Consider the following 8,171-nt stretch of genomic DNA (forward strand, 5'->3'; position numbering starts at 1 on the left):
TTCTTTCGCTATTCCTGTTCTCATTCCCTGTGAAAATAGGCTCTCCTTTGAGACACCCTCTAAACTGGACTAGATCTGTCTAAATGTGGAGAATATAATCAGGCAGCCACTTTTTTTATTCTGCATGGAACTGAGTACTCTGTTATTTTGATATCCGGTGCTCTGTGAAGTGTATTTGCTCATCTCTGTGTTTGCCTCCCTAGACCCTGACATAGAGTCAGCTGTGCCCCGCGTTAGGGGATCCATACTTCCACTACAGCAATTGTCATATTGGGTGGTTTGGGTTTTCATCTTTGTGCTCTCTGCAGATTCGATCCTCTTCAAACCAAGTGGCCGTAATGATGGACGTGGGAGAAGCAAAGGGAGAATAAAAGGATAGACGGGCAGACTGCAGCCCGGAGCACAGAATGATTTACGTCAGGGAGCCCGTTACGGCATAAGAGAGACTAGGAAATAGGAATTAAATGATCTCCTAGAGTCTCCTCTGGTCTTCTCGCAGACTGCAAAATCTTTCCAAATGAATAACGTTCTCAGGGCCAGGTACGGTGGCTCACTCCTGTAATCCTAGCACTTTGGGAGGCCAAGATCACGAGGTCAAGAGATCGAGATGTTCCTCACCAACATAGTGAAATCCCATCTCTACTAAAAATAAAAGAATTAGCTGGGCGTGGTGGTACATGCCTTGTAGTCTCAGCTACTCGGGAGGCCGAGGCAGTAGAAGCGTTTGAACCCAGGAGGGTAAGGTTGAGATCATGCCACTGCACTCCCGCCTGGGGACAGAGCGAGTCTCCACCTCAAAAAACAAACAAACAAAGTAAAAGAATAAGGTTCTTTATCAACATAAGAGTTGATGACTACTTTGCATAGACATAATCTCTGAATTATGTTTGTAATACAAAGCAAATGACGTGACATACAATTCTAGCCATAGGATGTTGGCTAGAACTCAGATGAAAGGCTTGGGATTCATGTTGGGGCTGAGCCTGAGTTCCCACCTCTTTTTTTTTTTTTTTTTTTTTTTTTTTTTTTTTTTTTTGAGACCGAGTGTGAGACATGGCAAGGTTTCTCTTCCAACCTCCTGCTCAGTCTTCTGTTCTTTAATTCCACGTCCCCGTCCCCCTTCTCTTTCTTCTCTGTTTCTTCTACTACACGCCCAGGCACCAGTGCACATTCCTTTCCTTATTTAGAAAAGGACTGGCTCTCTGGTTTGCCACAGATGACCCTTTCCTCCTCTCTCCTATCACGTGTTCACCTTATCTAAAAAAGTTTAAGTGTTTAACCAATCAAGTCTATTCAGATTGTGCAGTCTGACCCCAGCCAATGGGGAAAGAACACAGGAGCAAAAGTCACATTAGAAAGAAAAGCTTCTACCGTCCTTTGTTTGGGGTGCTCCCGTGGCTACCAGCCCTAGGAGAGGCACCCTTCTGCACAGAAGTAAATTTGCTTCGCTAAACAATCCTTTGTGTGAGTGGTAGTTTTTTCTTACCACTCCAAGCTTTATTTCTGACACCGAGTCTCACTCTGTCAACCCCAGGCTGGGGTGCAGAGATGTCATCTCGGCTCCCTGCAACCTCTGCCTCCCGGGTTAAGCCATTCTCCTGCCTCAGCCTCCCTAGCAGCTGGAATTACTCCCTGAGGTCGGGAGTTCAAGACCAGCCTGACCAACATGAAGAAACCCCATCTCTACTAAAAATACAAAAATTAGCTGGGCACGGTGGTGCATGCCTGTATTCCCAGCTACTCCGGAGGCTGAGGCAGGAGAATTGCTTGAATCCAGGAGGCAGAGGTTTTGGATCCCATCATTGTACTCCAGCCTGGGCAACAAGTCATACTCCAAGGAGGAAAAACAAGTTATAGAAGAGTACAGTAGAAGAATATGATATCATATGCTGCCTACAAAAAAAATAATAACTGGAAAGCTATATACCAATGAATGTGGCAGCATTTTCTTTTCTTTGATAGCTTTTCTAGGGAACAGAATTGTAGTAGAGGGTTCTTGAGATTTCGTTTTCAGTATTATATTTTTCTTTTCTTTTTTTTTTTTTTTTTGAGATGAAGTCTCTTTCTGTTGCCCAGGCTGGAGTGCAATGGCATGATGTTGGCTCCCTGCAACCTCTGCCTCCTGGGTTCAAGCAATTCTCCTGTCTCAGCCTCCCAAGTAGCTGGGATTTCAGGCATGTGCACCACCATGCCAGGCTAATTTTTTGTATTTTTAGTAGAGATGGGGTTTCACCATGTTGGCCGGGCTGGTCTCAAACTCCTGATCTCAAGTGATTCACCTGCTTTGGCCTCCCAAGCACTGGGATTACAGGTACGAGCCACCACGTTCGGCCCAGTATTATACTTTTCTATACAGGACTTTGGGCATTGTCTACCAACTTCTGTCCCTTGTTGGCTGAAGATTGCTCCTGGGGATGTTAACTATTCTGCAACGTTGGATTGCACCTGCAAAGGCTGCAGGTATTTTTCAGCTTTAGAGAAAGCCCCAAGACAGAAAAGTGGGAGATGAGGCAGCATGCTGTCAGCACGCAGGGGAGCCTCCCTCCCACCGCCACTGCAGCTGACATTGCAGACAGAGAGGGGATCGTAGCACCAGGTACCAAAAGCTAAGTCTTGCAGATGCCTCTCTTGTTTATATACCTGAGCGTTCCCCTTGATGCCAACAGAACACTATCTAGTCCAGACCAAACTTGCCCACCACACCTTAGCCTTCCTGATGGAAGTTCCTTGACTTATTTTTGCAACGAATGTAACTTTTCATAAGTGCTTCCTCTTCTTTTCCACTTTGTTGACAAATTGGACAGATAATATCAAGCAACTAAAGTTTCCCCGTGATCACTGTCGACCAGGGAACACCAGGAAGGGGATGCCTGATCTGACCCTGCACTTGGAAACCCCACCCAGTTCTCACATTCTGCAGATGGCCCAGCCATTTCCATTCCCAAGTCTCAGCTCTGATTGACTAGCCATGTGCTTTGGCCGAATGGCCTACTCCGCTTTCTTAGCCTCTGTGTTCCTGACAGGTGTAAGATTTATTGCCGAGTTTAAAATGAGGACCTAGTCGGGAGCCGGCTCACCAAAGGGCCAGTTGGGGATTGAGAGCCAGGGGTTTCGTGTTAGTCCTGGGCAGACCCGGGGCTAGTAAATGGGCTCCTAATTATCCAAATGTTAGCCGCTGCTGCGAAGATGATCGGAAGGGAGGCTCAGCGTCCCCGCCGTCCCACGGAACACCTGAGACTATGAGAGGGTTCAGGAAGGTGGGGACGTCTCCCTCAGATTCCTGGCCCTGAGAAACCCCTTACGGGGAGAACACAAAAGTGTAGGGAGGTCTCCGCTACACTCAGGTCCTCGGAAGGAGGCCGGGGCGGCCCCACCGCGAGCAGGCAGGGGGAAAAGGGATGGGCAACAGAAGTCTTACCTCGGGGCGAGAGGCTCCTAGTCCCGCGGGGCACCAAATGTAAGGGTTATTGCCGAGTTTAAAATGAGGAAACTGAGGCCCGTATAAGAGAATGCAAATCCAATTTATTCAGCTCCCGGGCGACGTTCCATGGTCCCGGGGAGAGGGGCCACGGAAGTCGCGCCAATTTCCTGGGGCGTGGGGTTTTGATGGCTAGGAGGAAGGAGCAACAGCTGGGTGCTGTGATGGACTCCAGGGGAGCGGGATTGAGACGGGGCGGCCGCTCTTGGTTGGCGGGTTGTTGGGCGGGTTTTCCGGTGAGAGAGCCGGCCAGGAGCCTTGCATCAGCTGGAGCCTTCCAGGGGAGCCATGCGGCAGAGCCTGGTGCCAGGTGCAGAGGTGGGTGGGTCCAACCGCCCCGCGAGGCCACTGTCCTTAGAACGGGTAGAAATTGAACTCATATTTATCTTGGGGGCTTGCTGGGAACACTGCATAAAGCAGTGAATGGAAGACCCTAGTAAGGTAGCAGATGGGCTGTATCCATGTATGTTAGTTCTTGCGTTCTCCAGCGACACACATTTTAAAGGAAGGTTGCTTTGCCTGCAAAATATATGCTCTCCTTTTTTCTTGGAAGAGCATCTTCCTCTTCTCTTGGGAAACCAGCCCTTCTCCACCATGTGCTTGTTCAGACACGGCTGCCCTACCCCTCCTTCTCTAGAAGCAGAGCAGCTGGCCAAGTCCTGGGCAATTAGACACGTGGTGGTTGTTTCAAAAGGGCCACATACCCAAAGGTATCAGGACTTTAGTATGAACTATTGGGGAAGAGAAATTTCTTTTTACATAGCTTCTAAGTAGCTGGAACATGCACCTGGTGCCGTGGAGTCCATCTTGCCCTGATGACGGGGATATCTGCTGAGCGTGAAGCCGATGTGTTGGAATGTATTGCCGAGAGATGGCAAAAAAGGACTGAATCCTCGTGGCACCATTTGGAACCTGACTCTGCCCGAAATAAGAATTTCCAGTTACTTGGGTGAGTAAATGCTTAAGTTGGTTTCCTGTTGCCTGTAACATCCAAAGTCATAGCCGAGATAGCATTTGGCTTCCTGAAGACCATATGATGAGTTGCAGGAGCTGGGAAGGTAGAAAGTGTGAGGCCAGGGACAAACAGGTGGCCCACGGTCCACTTTGACTGGGTCTTGGTGTGTCTACACCAACGTATTGATTCCCTCTTAGAAGGGATCCCAAGTCAGAGAAGACCAGCCACTTCCAGGAAGGGGTGGGAGGCAGGGCTGGGAGTTAGTGGGCCCTTCCTTTTTTTTTTTTTTTTTTAGACAGTGTCTCACTCTGTCACCCAGGGTGAAGTGCAGTGGGATGATCTTGGCTCACTGTAACCTCCGCCTCCCAGGTTCAAGTGATTGTCCTGACTCAGCCTCCCAGGTAGCTAGGATTACAGGCATGCGTTGGTGGGATGTTTCTTAGCTGGGCAGTAGGTGCTCGGCTACTGGGTTCAGGATCCATCTTCCTGCACGGGTCTGGTCCACCACATTGATTAGACTATTCTCCCTCAGGGTACAAGGCTCTCAGAATGTCTGACCCTTTTACTGAAGAAAATGTTTTTGTCCCATGAGCCCTGCCCTGGGAGCCAAATCTTCTGCTCATGTGTAGTCAGACACATGTCCCTGCACAGAGGTGCTTGGAATATCCTGGCGATAACAGTTTAACCCTGGGGGGGATTCCATTTTGGTGCTTGAAATCTGCATTAGAAGTTTGAGAACAGTAGGGCCCTTCAATTAGAGCTCCTCAGTTCCCTGAGAACTTACAGAGCCAGTCATTTCTCTGGGTTGAGAGCATGCGGAATGATGCTTGTGTCTCCTTGGAGGAATGGCTCATTTCCTCTGGTTCCTGAATTTCCCCAAGGGAGTCTCAAAAATCTCATCTGGGGATTGGCTGTGTTGGGCAAGGCCCAAGCTGGAATCTGATGGGGCCTATCAGTTTTCTAGGGCTTCTGTAACACATTACCACAAACTGGGTGGCTTGAAGCAATAGAAACCTATTGCCTCACAGTCCTGGAGGCTGGAAGTCTGAAATCCATGTTGGAAACAGTGAGTTCCACTTCAAAGGTTCTACTTTTCAAAGGCTAACTTTCTTGCCTCCTTGCCCCTAGTTACGGTAAACAACCTTTCAGCCATTCCCAATCTGCAACACACATCCATTCCCAATCTGTAAACTACACCTGTTCCCAATCTGTAACTCACGTCTGCTCCTTATTTGACACCCTTAGTTCTGAAACTGCTCTTCCCCCCACTGTAGGCCCCACCTGTGCTCCATTTGAAGTAGCCAATCAGGATCAGCTTAGACTGTGTGATCTGATCCTAGCCAATACGAGTGGACATAGTAGCAGGGACTGACTAGATAAGGGATAAAATCCCCTTCTCTGTTCAGTGTGCTCTTGCACAGATCAGAAGAATGAGCAGCGCCTTTCTGTAGAAATAAATTTGCTGGGAATCGTTTATTTCAATGCTTGTTTTCTTTGTGACTCTGAGCTCTTATTTCCAACATCCAGATGTCATCAGGGCCCTGCTCCCTCTGGAACCTGTAGAAAGATCACTTCCTGGCCCCTTCCTAGTGCTTGGTGTCTTTCCCGCAGGCTTTGGTGTTCCTGCTTGCAGCTGCATCAATCACTCCTATCTCTGCCTCCATCATCATGGGGCACACTCCCTCTGTGTCTGTCTCTACATGGCCACCTTCCTATAGGGATGCACCTCACTCCAGCTAATCCCCCACATTAACTAGTTACATCTGCAAAGTCCCTATTTCCAGATAATGTCACATTCTAAGGTACTGGGGGTTAGAAAATCATATATATATATATATATATATATATATATATATATATATGTTTTTTTTTATAGGAGAGACAGAATTCAACCTATAATATGAAGTCATTAGGTAACATTTAATGAAGGGGGATCACAGAGGTGTGATCAGGATTAAAGGATTCCAACAAAGGACAAAGAAGTACCTGGGGCCAGCAGCAGCCAGGAACCATAAATGCCCCTAGGCCCCAAGGGGCAAAGGGCAGGAGTGGCTCCTGAGGGTAACCGGTGGGGACACCTGCTTGATGGAGCTGTGACCTGCAGTGGCAGGTTGCAATCAAGCCACTGCAGCCTGGCAGGAGACAGCTGGGATATTAAACACTGCAGCTTCACTCTCTCCCTGCCAGCCAGTCCCAATGGCCGAGCCTAGTCAGTAGTCAACAGGCAAGGGCACCTATTGCAGCAGGCCACAAGTGCCAGCACTGAGATGGAGTGCTCACAGCATCTGGAGGGGCAGGGACTGTCCCAGGCACTGGCTGTGGCTATGTAGAGCTCTGTGCCTTTATCTGTGTGACCTTCTTGCAGGCACACCGAGGGTGGCCCCTGAGGCTCCAAAAAGTGTGCTCTCTGGGGAGATTCTGGTCTTGGGCTGGGCACGGTGGCTCACACCTGTAATTCCAGCACTTTGGGAGGCCCAGGTGGGTGGATCACCTGAGGCCAGGAGTTTGAGACCAGCCTGACCAACATGGTGAAACCCCATCTCTATTAAATACAAACAATTAGCTAGATGTGGTGGCGGGCACCTGTAATCCTAGTTACTTGGGAAGCTGAGGCAGGAAAATTGCTTGAACCCAGGAGGTGGAGGTTGCAGTGAGCCAAGATCATGCCACTGCACTTCAGCCTGGGCAACAAGAGCGAAACTCTGTTCTCAAAAAAATAAAATAAAATAAAAACAAAAGATTCTGGTGGTCTCCCCAGAGAAGAGCTCGGATGTTAATAGTGGTTGCCAGGGCATCTGATTGCTTTGTCTCTCTGCTTCTTTAGGCTTTCCTTCATTTTCCAATTTAAAAAGTTTTGTAGACATGGGTGGTTGGGGGTGGGAGTAGAAAACCACCTCTATCTCTCTCTACATGGAGTGTGAGGACTGTTTCAAGCCTTGCAGTGTCTTGGGGCAGTCCCTTTAAAGTCCGGGGCAATTACTGGGGCCTAGAATCCACTCCCTGTGGGTCCCAGGAGCTAACTGCCCTTGCTCTGCCCCGAACAGCTGTATCTCATAGAACATAATCACCTTCAATTTTCTCATCTGTGAAATAGATTTGTCAGCCCTTCCAACAAATTAAGGCTGATGTGAAGACCTAATGAAATCTTGCAAGGGGATGCCCGTTGGAGATTGTGGATGTAATTAAGCGGGTTATTACTGCTGTGCTGCAGGGTTTCACAGAGAGATGAGCTATAAAATTGGTTTGGAGACACAGTACCCCCTGCTAGCTATTTTTCATATTGTATGGCTTTTTTCCCCCTCACTATGTTTCAAGATAAGGATTGAGGGTTTTCATTCAGAAGCTAGTGAGGCACCCCATCCTGAGAGAGCATCAGACCCTGAGTGGGCACAGGGAAATCTGAACGCACTAGGGAGCATTTAGTCAGAGGGATGCCAAAGCCCATGGGCAGGATATTTAACTGCAGGGCGCTTAGAGTGCCTACCAGGTAGACTGTCTAGGTCCACCTGCAAGTCTCTGACCCTTCCTCCGGGGCATGCTCCGCCAGTTGGCAGGGGATCGGTGGAGCAGAGCCACTTAAACCCGAGAGTCCTTTGTGGTCTCTTCCTCCACGTGGCTTCTTTAGGGGAATCCCAGGTGTCTGCTGTCACCCCGTCTCAGAATCCTCACTCTCCCAGAATGTGCCAGTGTGGATGATTCCGGACACAGTCCCTTCCTGTGCCCCATCCCCTTGGGGGT

Source organism: Saimiri boliviensis, chromosome 17, assembly GCF_048565385.1.
Source record: "Saimiri boliviensis isolate mSaiBol1 chromosome 17, mSaiBol1.pri, whole genome shotgun sequence".
Lineage (NCBI taxonomy): Eukaryota > Metazoa > Chordata > Mammalia > Primates > Cebidae > Saimiri > Saimiri boliviensis.